This window comes from Capra hircus, chromosome 20 (assembly GCF_001704415.2).
Source record: "Capra hircus breed San Clemente chromosome 20, ASM170441v1, whole genome shotgun sequence".
Lineage (NCBI taxonomy): Eukaryota > Metazoa > Chordata > Mammalia > Artiodactyla > Bovidae > Capra > Capra hircus.
The window spans coordinates 59,549,981-59,564,212 of NC_030827.1; positions in this window are offsets into that span (position 1 = coordinate 59,549,981).

Genomic DNA, 14,232 nt, shown 5'->3' on the forward strand with positions numbered 1-14,232 from the left:
CAGACTGTATTTTTGACTTTGCCAACAAAGGTCTGTCTAGTCAAAGCTAAGGTTTTTCCAGTAGTCATGTATGGATAGGAGAGTTGGACTATAAAGGAAGCTAAGTGCCGAAGAATTGATGCTTTTGATCTGTGATGTTGGAGAAGACTTTTGAGAGTCCCTGGGATTACAAGGAGAACCAACCAGTCCATCCTAAAGGAAATCAGTCCTGAGTCTTCATTGGAAGAACTGATGCTGAAGCTGAAACTCCAATACTTTGGCCACCTGATGGGAAGAACTGACTTACTTGAAAAGACCCTGATGCTGGGAAACACTGAAGGAAGGAGAAGGGGACAACAGAGGATGAGATGGTTGGATGGCATCACTGACTTGATGGACATGAGTTTGAGTAAATTCCAGGAGTTGGTGATGGACAGGGAGGCCTGACGTGCTGCAGTCCATGGGGTTGCAAAGAGTAGGACATGATTGAGTGACTGAACTGAACTGAATGGTGGTAAACTGTGTATTGGATTTAAAATTTGGCAAGAATTTCCTTGATACTCATCCCACAGCAATATGGGTGTATGTCTCCTCCTCTTGAATTTGGGAGGGGCTTATGACTATTTTAACCAATAGAGAGGAACTGATGCTATGTTACTTCAGAGGTTAGGTTACTTAGCTTTTGTTTTGTTTCCTGAGATGTTGTCTCTATGATCCATGTGCTGCCACGGGAGAAACCAACTACTCTGAGGCTGCCACACTATGAAAGAAGCCTAAGCCACATGGAGAGGCTATGTGTAGACAGTCCAGTTGATACCAATCTTCACATCATTCCAACCCAGAACAAGATGAGTGTAGAGGCTTCCTGATGATTCCAGGTCCTATCTGGTTGAGTTACCCTCTGTCATTTCATCCCAGCTGAATCTCCAGACATAGTGGAGTAGAGATAAGTCACTGAAATCAAATGCTGTCTGGATTTCTGACCCATAGAAAGCACAAGATTAATAACAATGTTACTCTTTTAAATGACTAAATTTTAGGATGACACTTATATAGCAATAGATAACTGGAACAGACTACAAACTGAGCTGGCAGTTAGTTGATTGCAGTAGATGAGACCAAAAAAAAAAAATTCATCTAGTCAATTTAGAGATATCTAATAATAGTTTTCTTTCTCACTCAAAAAAAAAAACCAACTAATTTTTTAGACTTCCCTTATATTAGAAAAGAGCATATTAATCAGAAAAACAAAAAGATTGCAAACAAATGTCAGTACAGTAAAGCTGACTTTCCATGGCAACTGAGACAAAACTCTTATTTTTAAAGTTTACACTGAAAGCAAAAAAATCCTTGCAGCCAATCTGGATAATCTTGAATTGATTTATACACTGCTTCTTGGCTTTCAATCAATCTTTCTCTTTTTCTATAAATACATTCCTTCTGAATTTAATGTTTAGGTTTCTTGATATCTTGAACTTTTCCCCAGAGAATGTGAATAATCATAGCAAAATTTCTGTAAAATATTTTATATGCAAATGCATTTTGATTGATTCCAATGATTAAAAGATGTATATGGATTTATTTCCTATTATAATGTTTCAAAATTTTCTTAGAGGTCTTATACTAGATTATCATTTAAGAAAAGCTTTTAAATGCAGTTCAGCTACAATACTAGATTTAAACACCTAATGAGTGTTGGGTGCACTGAACACTGCACCTGAAATAGTAAATTTTAATAAAATATTTTGACATTGAACATCCAATATGAGCCATTAAAATGTAAAATTAAAAAACTATGATTTTTTTTGATAAGTGAAGGTACACATATAAATGTATTGTCAGCCTAAATGGTTAATAGCCTAAAACTCAACATTCAAAAAGCTAACATCATGACATCCATTCCCATCATTTCATGGCAAGTAAATGGGGAAAAAGTAGAGACAGTGGAAAATTTTATTTTCCTGGGCTTCAAAGTCACCTGTGGATGGTGACTGCAACCATGAAATTAAAAGATGCTTGCTCCTTGGAAAGAAAGCTAGGACAAACTAGACAGTGTTTCAAAAGGCAGAGACATCACTTTGCTAAGGTCCATATAGTCAAAGCTATGTTTTTTTTTTTTTTTTTTCCCCCAGGAGTCATGTATGGACATGAGAGTTGGACCATAAAGAAGGCTGAGTGCTGAAGAATTGATGATTTTGAATTGTGGTGCTGGAGAGGACTCTTGAGAGTTCCTTGTACAGCAAGGAGATCTAACCAGTCAATTCTAAAGGAAATCAATCTTGAATATTCATTGGAAAGACTGATGTTGAAGCTGAAGTTCCAATACTTCAACCACATGATGTGAAGAGACAACTCATTGGCAAAGACTCTGATGCTGGGAGAGAGTCAGAGCAGGAGAAGAAGAGGGTGATAGAGGATGAGATGGTTGGATGACATCACCAACTCAAGGGACATGAGTTTGAACAAACTCCTGGAGATGGTGAAGGACAGGGAAGCCTAGCTTATGGCAGTCCATGGGGTTGCAAAGATTCAAACTCATAATTTAAAAAGTACTTACCCTTAATGTTCTCTCTGTTAAAAATATGTATTTTGTGGGGGAAGTAATGGATTCCCTTTATACAATATACAAGCATTCCCTATAAGAGGATGCTTTTCATGACTCCAAATAATTTTATTCTCTTAAAAAATTAGGATTAAATGAATTTACAAACATTTGAATATATTGACTATTACACTCTTAAATATTCACCTTTGCATATTTATAGCTGAATTTTCTCAATGATTATAATCCTTGTGCGGAAAATGTTTTGGTGAGAAGGAAGTTTTTGGTTGACAGAAGAGTGATGTTTGCTTTAGAAATGAAATTATTATTTGAGCTCATGTCCATGTCTTCTGCCCTCTGATATTTTACCATTTTTTAAAGTTTATGGAATCATCATAGAACTCAGCTACAAATCTTGCACTGCAAAACCATTTTTAGTATGAAGATTACTTTTTGAGATTCAGAAATGAAATCTAAAACGTCAAAAGGCAAAAAGAATTGTACCCTGGTGCCTGTATATCTACATGTGTATTAAACTTCTGTTTTTCTCTTGGAATCCCACCCTCCAAATTCTCCCTCCCACTGTGTACACACTTTTCACAATCTACAGGAATATGAATCAGATGTATTTTTCTCCTTTGCTTAGGTTGTTATGTGGCACAAATAATAATTATCTGGATGGGCTGGACTGGGTGTCACCTGTTGAGAAATGTTGTTGTTGTTTAGTCACTAAGCTGTGTCTGACTCTTTGTGAGCTCATGGACTATGGTTCACCGGGCTCCTCTGTCCATGGAATTCTCCAGACAAGAATACTGGAGTGTGTAGCTATTCCCATCTCCAGGGGATTTTCCCCACCTAGGGAGCGAACCCTGGTCTCCTGCATTGGCAGGAGGATTCTTTACCACTGAGCCACCAGGGAAGTCCTCTGTTAAGAAATACTGCAGCCTAAATGAACTGAGAAGTGTGGTCCCAGCTAATAGTCCCTCAACATGCAGTCTTTGATTTCTGACAAGAGTGAGCTTGGAAGAGTTTTCCCCAGACCCTCCAGATGAGAACTCACTCCCATCAGTTTCAGCTTCAAGCAGAGGCCCGGTCACACCATGATGGATCTTTCAATGAAACTGTGAGCTAAGGAACAGGCATTGCTTTATACGTCTGAGTTTATGGTCACTAGAAAACGAAAACAGGCACACATTTATGAAGGATCACTTTCTATCTTCAGCTTTCAGCTCTCAAGTCCATCTGCCAATGCTGTTTTATTTTCGAGGTCCTTTGCTTATCTTTAGAGGGGTGGGGATATGGCACAGTGAGAAGCAGAATCTCAGTTGATCTCTCCACCCAGTCATGTCAGTATGTGGGAGGTTTTCTCAGCAGACTGCAGACTGCAGAAATTCATTAAATTCTTGCAAAACTGTTATAACAAACACTTGCTTGCTGGCTTTATTGCCATCTAAGCATTTAGGATAATTTGGTGGAAAGTTCCTCTGAGGTTCTTGAAACAGAATTTTAAGTAAAAGACCATCTGTGCTAAGGACTCACCTATGGTGAGAAATGGTGTGAGAACAGCAAAGAAAGAAGTGGATGTAGGAGATGACATATTTCCGGTTCTGACTGTCCACAGCTGGACTGTTGGTCCTGTTTCCTGGTCATTTTATGTTCTGGATTGATAAATATATATATATACTGTATAAAAGTTAGTCCCTCAGGCACATCTGACTCTTTGTGACCCCATGTACTGTAGCCCAACAAGGCTTTTCTGTCCATGGGAGTCTCCAGGCAAGAATACTGGAGGGGGTTGCCATTTCCTTCTCCAGGGGGAACCTTCCTGACCCAGGGATCAAGCTCTGGTTTCCTGCACTGTAGGCAGATTCTTTACTGTCTGAAGCCATACTGTATAAAGCTCTTAACTGAAACTGAGTATGCCCTATAAATTGGATTGTGGAAAACTAAAACTTTGGTTTCCAGTAAGAGAATAAGACAAACATTTGATAAACTGACAAAACTGTATATCATATAAGATTAAAAACCTACTATTGAATTGTGGTCTAGAATCTTATATTTTTCATCAACTTGTTGCTTGATAAGAAAGACTATCCAGCATCATCAAATATGATAAAACAAATGACCTTTCAGCGGAGTCTATCTACAATGCCAGCCGTGCTTTTCAGACCTCAATGCATGAGCAAAGGAAACTTTGTGTTTCAAAATCCATTTGATTGTGCAATTGAGAAGCCTCCACCTAACTTTTGGTTGGAAATGATTAATTTGCAACATAAAGGCACACTAAAAGGCAAATATCAAGAGAAGAGTACAACAGAATTCTACAAATGCCTGATTCCAAGTGATAGAGATGTTCAAGTGAAATCATAGGCTCACGGGTTTATATTGGCATTTGGTAGTACCTATAAGTGTGAAAAGACATTTCCAGAGATGAAACATAAAATCTAACCAATTTTAATCATAGGAAATACTAACTTTGAAGCTGCAAACAAAAGTATATCCTCCCGTAAAAGAATTCCATTCTTCTGATTAGTAGATCTGTATTACAAATAAAAATTGTACCGTATTGTTATTGTATTTTGTCAATAAAAGTATGTGAGAATTTCTTCTCTATCCTGACTGACTGCATATATCCTTGATTTTGCTACTTGGTCTACAAAATCTAAAATACTAACCTTCTGGTCCTTTACAGAAAAGTGTGTGAACTCTGTGTAGAAAATGTCTTTGATCTGGGATCTACAGCTGTCTTCAGTCTAGTCTAATACCATTGCCACCTTGCTCACTCCACTCCAGCCACACTGGTCTTCCTACAGTTGATCAAAGCTCTCCTGTGCTTCAGGGCAGTGACAAATGTTCTGTCCTTGCTCGGCTCACATCTACACATCCCACTGGGCTCAGTTTAAATGTCATTTCCTCAAAGAAGCCTCCTGTGATCTCGTCCCTCCCTGCCAATCAAAGTTGGTTCACCTCTTCTAATTGCTTTGCAACCCCTCACTGTCCTTTCTAGCATGTAAGAGGAATTCAAGTAGGTATTTTTTATACTAATGTTTGTTTGACTTCTGGGTTCCTTACTTGGCTGTGGACTTTATGACAGCATGGAGTATATCTACATTATTCTGAGATATATCCCCACTGGTGCATGATTAGTAATTCTATTTTTGTGCACAGCTTAGATATCATCATTGTTGAAAATCTATTGAATGAATGGTATGAGAGTCTCTAGCGGAAAACTCAACAATGACTCGTCATAGCCAATGTCAGGAATACTTCACCAGAGCCACTTATAAGGGTAGCCACTGGCAAAGTCTAAGTGTTTGTTTTATATTTGCATAATAAACACAGTGATTTATATATAACTTTATCTGATACCTAGTTGGGAAACAGAGTGAATAAAGTTAATTTTAAAAGAAGTATCTTCATAGTTGCAGAAGTTCGTGCGGCCCCTGGAAGGGGACTCAGCCTTTTGGACAGAGAATTTCAGAGTCCCGGGTAGTCTACAGCAGGGGGCAAACATTTTCAATTAAGGGTCAGAGAGTAAATAGTTTAGTCTTTGTGAGGCAGATGGTCTCTGTTGCAACTACTCAACTTTGCTGTTGTAGCATGAAGGTGGCTGTGGACAATATATCAGTGAATAGTCATGGTTCTGTTCCAATAAAAATTTATTTAAAAACAAGTTTATTTGCAAACACAAGGGGCTCCAGGAAGTCACTTCTGTCTTGAGTCTTGATGGTGACTGGGACATGGCATACATAAACCTAGTAGATCATGGAGTTCCCCTGGAAAATCTTATTAATTAGAATTTCTACTTGGGGGTGGGTCCACACACGTGCCTCTGGTTGAGATAAAGACATGCAAGCTCCAAGGGCAGGAAAACATGTCTGCACTGATTTGTAATAGAAAATGAAAAATGAAGAGGTGAGCAAAAAAGGGGAACATAAAGTTTATTAACAATAAGCAATGGAGCAGCCTAACACTGACTAAAGTAAAAAAATGTGATATCTAAGCAAGAGGTGATTGACAGAGGCTTGGACCAGAGAACTAGAGTGGGAGATAGTGAAATGATCCAAGTCTGGATATAATCTACAGGTAATGCCAAAGAGGATTTGCTGATGGGGTGTGCGTCAGTGTCAGAGATGAACTAACAGTTACTTGTCTGGGGAGTCACATTGATGGGTCTATATTAGATCTGAGGGCTGCATAACAAAGTACCGCAAACTGGGCTAAAGCAACTGGGAGAGAAATTTATTCTCTCCCAGTTCTGGAGGCTGGAAGTCTGAAATAAGGTGTCAGCTGTGTGGGCTTTTCTTTAGGGCCACACCCTCTCTGAAGTCTCTTGGGGAAGGTCCTTCCTTGCCTCCTCCAGCTTCTGGTTGTTCAGTCGCTCAGTTGTGTCTGACTCTTTGCCATCCCATGAACTGCAGCACACCAGGCTTCCCTGTCCTTCATTATCTCCTGGAGTTTGCTCAAACTCGTCCATTGAGTCGGTGATGCCATCCAACCATCTTATCCTCTGTTGTCCCCTTCTCCTGCACTCAATCTTTCCCAGCATCAGGGTCTTTTAAAATGAGTCGGTTCTTCGCATCAGGTGGCCAAAGTATTGGAGCTTCAGCTTCAGCATCAGTCCTTCCAATGAATATTCAGGGTTGATCTCCTTTAGGATGGACTGGTGGTTTCTAGAAATACTTGGCATTCCTTAGCATATCAATGCTCCACTTCAATCTCTGCCTCTATCATCACGTGAGGTATTTCTGTCTCTTCTCCTCTTCTTGGAAGCACACAAACAGATACGGCTCAGGGCTGTTGACGAAAATATATGGTCACAACCTGAAAGTAGAGAGTTATTTTATTTGGTGGGAATGTTTAGAACTCTGAGCCCAGGAGACAGCATCTCAGTAGCTCTCAGAAAACTGCTCCAATAAGAGGGGGAGTCAGGCTGTATACAAGTTAGCAACAAAGGGAGCAGACAGTCTGAACATCCAGATAACAAGTTAAGGAATTTAGCGTTCTATATATGGGAAGATGCAAGCCTCTGGGCCCACTGAATTCAGTCCTTTCATAAGTGCCTCAGCCTTCTGAGACCAAATCCTGTTTCATTGTTCAGCTTAAGGAGTGGCAGATGACTGCTTCTTGCATACCCCCAGCTCCTCAGCAATCACCTTGATAGGTGGCAGCATCCACTGGATCTCAGTCTTGGGGAGCCCTCATTCACATTTGGAGGCCAGAAGTCATTGATGGCTGTGACATTTCTTGTTTACTGACATGGCAGGAGATATTTTCATTTCACAGGCAAATCACCTTCTGTCTCCCATCCAGGATGATGTTATCTGAGAAGACCCAGTTTTCAAACAAGGTTGCTTCACAAGTATCAAGGATTAGGACTTAAACATCTCTTATTAGGAGACACAATTCAACCCACAATAGGATCAATAGCTGGACTGTTAGGGCTAGTGAAATATCTGAAATCTGTGTAGTGAGAAGTGAACATCGCTCAGTGGCTCCGACTCTTTGCCACCCCATGGACAGTGCAAGGAATTCTCCTGGCCACAATGGAATGTATTGCAGGTGGATTCTTTTACCAGCTGAGCCACAAGGGAAGCCCAAGAATACTGGGGTGGGTAGCCTATCCCTTCTCCAGTGGATCTTTCCAACCCAGGGATCGAGCTGGTGTCTCCTGCATTGCAGGCGGATTCTTTACCAGATGAGCTACCAGGGAAGCTCCAAAATCTTTGTGTCTATCTATCTACAAGTTCATACTTCAGGGGGTGACATCCATCACTTCCAATGTGTTCTTTTTTAAAAAAAATGTTATTTATTTATTCAATTTTGGCTATGCTGGGTCTTCATTGCAGCGCAGACTTTTCTCTAGTTGTAGAGAGTGGGGGCTACTCTCTAGTTGAAGTGTGCGGCTTCCCATTGCAGGGGCTTCTCTTGTTGTGGAGCACAGACTAGGGCACATGGGCTCAGCAGTTGTGGCTCCTGAGTTCTGGAGCGCAGGCTTAATAGTTGTGGCTCATGGACTTAGTTGTTCTGAAGCATGTGGGATCTTCCTGGATCAGGGATCGAACCCATGTCTCCTACATTGGCAGGTAGATTCCTTACAACTGAGCCACTAGGGAAGCCCTCTATTAGATTCCTGAATGTGTCTGGACCTCAGAAAATCATAGATCTAATTTAATTTCCTTTGTAAAGAAAGTCTGAGCTCTAAAGAGGCCAAGTTACTTGAAAAAGCCTTGAATCAAATTGTGGGTGGGCTTAGGGCAAGGATCACCTGGCTCTTTTCCAGAATCATCCAATGATTCCTTTTTTTGGTGTGTGAAGTGGAAAGTATAATAATATAAATGGGTGCTTTATTACCTTTGGAGCAGCATGCAAGAGTTTCCTGTTTCCAGCCTGTCTCTGGTTCTTCTCTGGGTAACTTCACCTCAGTGTTGGTGTTTAGCAGTTCAGTCATATCTGACTCTTTGCAACCCCAGGGACTGTAGCCCACCAAGCTCCTTTGTTCATGGGGATTCTCCAGGCAAGAATACTCTAGGCAAGAACTCTGGAGTGCCACTCCAGTACTCTTGCCTGGAAAATCCCATGGATTGAGGAGCCTGGTAGGCTATACAGTCCATGGGGTTGCAAAGAGCCAGACACGACTGAGTGACCTCACTCTGACTTTTGTCGGAGAGGTTGGTATTCAGTTGTAACCCATGGTAACAAACAGAGTCGCTGTACCAAGCATGGAGCCGTTTCTGGTACATCTTAGTACTTCCCTGATGTACTTAATTTTGCTGACAAACATAGTTCGGGAATATACATAGAACTGATTCAAGAGCAGCCTGGCTGGAGGGCCATAGCAGAAGGCCCCCTCCTGCTGTTACGTGGCATCTGCATTTTGGTTCTGTTTTAATCAAAGGGCTTTCTGACCACGCTTCTGCAGTCTTACATGTCTTCAGTCACATTTGTATTCCGTTTAGTTCTCTCCTGGGGCTTCCTGATAAGCCTGGCGGTTGTGATGGTAACACGCCCCCTTCCTGCTTCCCTGTCTCTTAAGCCCCCAAGTGTTGGTTCTGCCTCTGGAACACTTCCTGAGAACAGGGCTGGAGCCCTCTCCTCTAGGAGAGCAAAGCACATCCCCGCTCGGTTTGTAACAGCAAGGAAGGAATGAAGCGGAGGCAAGAAAAGGGAACTCAGACGTTTATTACAAATAAGTAATGACGCAGTCTAGCACTGACTGAGATAGAGAAATGTTATTAGTTGGTGATTTTTCTTTCCTGATTGTGTAGCTGAAAATATGGCTCTCTGTTTTTTTTTTTTTTGTTGTTGTTGTTCTCTTCCTAAATAAATCGTAGAAATTGGCTGAAAATACCTAGAAGATGGCAGAGCTATAATTCACTTTTAAAAACCACTAGCAAAGCCTTGCAATTTTACTAATGTTCCTTTTTATTACAAAGGAAAAAGAGAAATGATTTTTCAAAAATAATGTGATTGCTCCAAAAACCCCAAGACACTATTGCTTTAATTTATTACAATTACCATTCAAATAACTACTTCTTAATTATATCGGTTCAGTGCAACTGTCCGAGACTATCCTAATAACACTCACATCTCCTCTTTTCTGTTTGCCAATAACAATGCCTTTAACCTACTGAGAAAATCCCAAAACCATTGAGAGAGCACTCTGTTGATTGGACCCCCTGCCACTAAAAACATATGTCTCTCTGCTCAGCCTTCTTCTCTGCTCTGAGATCTTGAAAAAGATGGAAGCTTTTTCCTATCGAAGGCTAATCCTCTGGTAATTGGAGTCCCAGGGTCTCCTGGAGAACTTTTACAATCAATCATTCCTGCTCTGGTATTGTTCATCTTCTTTGCTCTAAAGAATCTTTCTCTTCATGGTGGAAATATATTTAAATCCTCCTTGTGTAATATAGACATCCCCCTGTCTATATATAGCTATGTCCTTATGCCTTTTCTTCATAGCAAAGTTTCCTAAACACGAAACCAGGAAAAGAAGAAGACCAAACACTTTGTACCCTGTGTTTACCTTTCACATAACGTTCATTATACTTATAACATCATCCACTTACACCCCACTGTATCCACTGCAGATCACTTAATATCTGAATTTATCAAGAGTCTTCGAGTAAGGTATGGTGCACATTTTTTTTAAAATTTACATTCCCATCAGCAATGTAGGATTCCCTACTCTCCACACCCTCTCCAGCATTTATTGTTTGTAGATTTTTTTTTTTTTGATGATGGCCATTCTGACTTGTTTGAAGAGATACTTCATTGTAGTTTTGATTTTCATATCTCTAATGATGAGCTATGTTGAGCATCTTTTCCTGTGTTTGTTAGCCATCGGTAAGTTTTCTTTGGAGAAATGTCTGTTAAGATCTTCTGCCCATTTTTTTGATTGGGTTGTTTGTTTTTCTAGTATTGAGCTCTAGTATATATTTTGGAGATTAATCCTTTGTCAGCTGTTTCATTTGTTATTATTTTCTCTCATTCTTAGGGTTTTCTTTTCACCTTGTTTATAGAAATGGCAATCCACTCCAGTACTATTGCCTGGAAAATCCCATGGACAGAGGAGTCTGGTAGGCTACAGTCCATGGGGCCGCAAAGAGTCAGACACTACTGAGCGACGTTCCTGTCCTGTCCCGTCATAGTTTCCTTTGTTGTGCAAAAGCTTTTAAGTTTAATTAGGTCCCATTTGTTTATTTTGTTTTTATTTTCATTACTCTAAGAGGTGAGTCATAGAGGACCTTGTTGTGATTTATCTCAAAGAGTGTTGTAACTATATTCCTCTAAGAGTTTTAGAGTTTCTGGCCTTACATTTAGGACTTTAAATCATTTTAATTAGTTTTATTTAACTTAAAAGAAGTTTTTACAGTGTTGTGAAGGTATGATTTTACTTGATTTTTCTGCCTGTTTGGACACTTTTATTCTACTTCATTAAAAAAAATGTATTTTATTTTGGAGTATAGTTAATTAACGTTGTGTTAGTTTCAGGTGTACAGCAAAGTGGTTCAGTTAAACATATACATGTATCTATTTTTTTCAAATTCTTTTCCAAATTAGGTTCTTACACAACCATCCCCAGTTTCCTTTGAAGACTCTAATGGATCCTTTGCCTTCAGCTTCCCAAACAGTGAAGCAAGTAAAGAGAATGAGGTGGTGCTTGGAAATGGCATATCAGTCTGATCATGTTCTGTTGGACAGAGCCAGTCAAATGGCTGAAACCTTACTAATAAAGCAGTTGGAAGATGTGGCAATTCAATGTGTCTATGTGCAAAAAAGAGAAGTGGTCGGTGCCTTGCCCATTTCTACTGCAGAACTCTAAAAGCTCAGAGAATTCCTGCAATAAATTCTGTTGAATTGTGTTTGGCTTCATATTTTCCTAACTTACTTGATTATGATTTTTAGTTTTTAGAATACATACTGCTAATATTGTTATGAGAAACATGATTTGGAAAAGTAGTTCTAGGCATCCTTCTTAACAACTTTCTGAGATACATCACCTTTTTTAGAGGAGTGAAAGTGAAAGTGTTAGTCATTCAGTTATGACCAACTCTTTGGGACCCCATGGACTGTAGTCCACCAGGCTTCTCTGTTCATGGAATTCTCCAGGCAAGACTACGGGAGAGGGTTTCCATTCTCTTTTCCAGGGGATCTTCCCTACCCAGGGATCAAACCCAGGTCTTCTGCATTGCAGGCAGATTCTTTACAGTCTGATCCACCAGGCAGATAAAGTAAGGACCTAGAGATCTTACGCTTAAATGAAAAATGGTTTCTAAGATAGCATGATCTATGTTTAGAGTATTATTCTTTTTTATTTTTTATAATATGATCTTATTGCAGAGTTTTACAGCCTCAGTAACCCAGTGACCTCAAACCTGGAAGTTTCTGAAAATAAATATGATGTGTATTGAATATGAAAAGTGATCATTGCTTTATTCTTAATGGAGTTTGTTGGACAAGGCAGAAGGTATTTTTCTTAATTTTTTAGCAAAAAGTTTTAAAGTACAAAATGAGAAAGAACTTAAAGAGCAAAAATCTGATCTGCTTATTTGAGAATAAACCCTCAAGCAAAATAATGTAATGTTTGTTTTTCTAGAGTGAAGAGAAGGTCACATCAGTTCTTTTGATATAAATGTATAGTAATATAACATTCAGAGATCATAAGAAAATGGAGAGGGATAGACTCAGAAGAGGTAAGACAAGGATGTAAGATGCTGTGTTGTGAGGATTTAAGCAGATGGCTGGTATCATGCTGATTAGGCTCTGAAGTGGGTGGTCGATTAAAAAAACATAAAAATAAGAAAAAAATTAAAAATAAAAGGAAAATGACAGGTCATTTTTGCTTACTTTTTGATTTTGTTTTCTCATGGTATACATATGTGTAAGGGTTTCTGATGTTTACAGACATGAAGAGAGAGAATGTGTCATTATTTTTCAAGAAGAGTCTACCGACTGTGATGCTGTATGTGCTAAGTCGCTTCAGTTGTGTCTGACTCTTTGTGACCCCATGGACTGTAGCCCACCAGGCTCCTCTGTCCATGGGATTCTCCAGGCAAGAATACCGGAGTGAGTTGCCATGCCTTCTTTCAGGGGATCTTCCTGACCCAGGGATCAAAACTACATCTCTTAAGTCCCCTTCTGTGTTTTGTTTTTTGTTTTTTTTTCACCGCTAGTGCCACTTGGGAAGTCCACCACTGTGACACCTTTTGATAATTTTCCATTCAGAATCTCTCAACTTCCAACTTTAAAAAATTTTTTTCCATATAAAAGATTGTCTCCTTAATGTGCATTTTCTACTGATAGATTTTTAAGCCACTTTGGAAAGGGAGTTCCTTGGAGATTTGATGAGGAGTTCTATTATGGGTCAGGCTTTTCTGTTCTGACCCACAATTATAAGGAAACAAATTTAGTATTTTGACTAGGAAATGCTAATACAGACTTCATCACATCTTTATATAAGCAAGTGTCCTAGAATTTTGCCTTGAGGGTGGGCTAGTATGAGATATTTAATTCTTCCAAAGTTAAAAATTAACATCTAGTTATTGGATAAGAGACATTTCCAGTTACTTAAAAAAAAAACTATACATATTTCTCATTGTTTAAAATGGTAACATATTGAGATCAATCCACTAGGATAAAAGCAGACAATAGTGCCTATTGTTGTTGGAAAATAGTGCCTGTTGTTTGGAAAATAAAATTTGGTCTACTCTGCAGTTGAAAGGGGGTTAATAAATGATTCATATTGACTGGAGACTCCTAGGGCAAGCTCCCAAGCAGCAGAGCGGACTTGTGCCAATTAACTTAAAGCCCAAGTTTAAGGATGAGGGCAGGATGTGAGCATCCTGTATTCTTCAGGCTCATGGGCATAGTGTTCCTAGTCCAGAGTATCTATTTGGCAAATAGATACACAGTTTCTTCTTGAATTATGGGTTCCTTATCCTATCAGTATTCATCATCACAATGAAATGAACTAATGCAGAGGTGATGATGCTCACTCTAGACGGATTTAGTGGTTTAGGTATCAAGGTAACTTCCTTACTTTTATCATGAAATAAACTAGAAATGACTGAGGGAGGCACTTGATTGGTGAGAAGTACCTCTTGGTCTTTCTTAAATAAAGCCCTTGTCACTTAAAATATGGTCACTGGACCAACAGCGCCTTGAGAACTTATTAAACATGAAGAATTTCAGGATACATATTAGAGCAT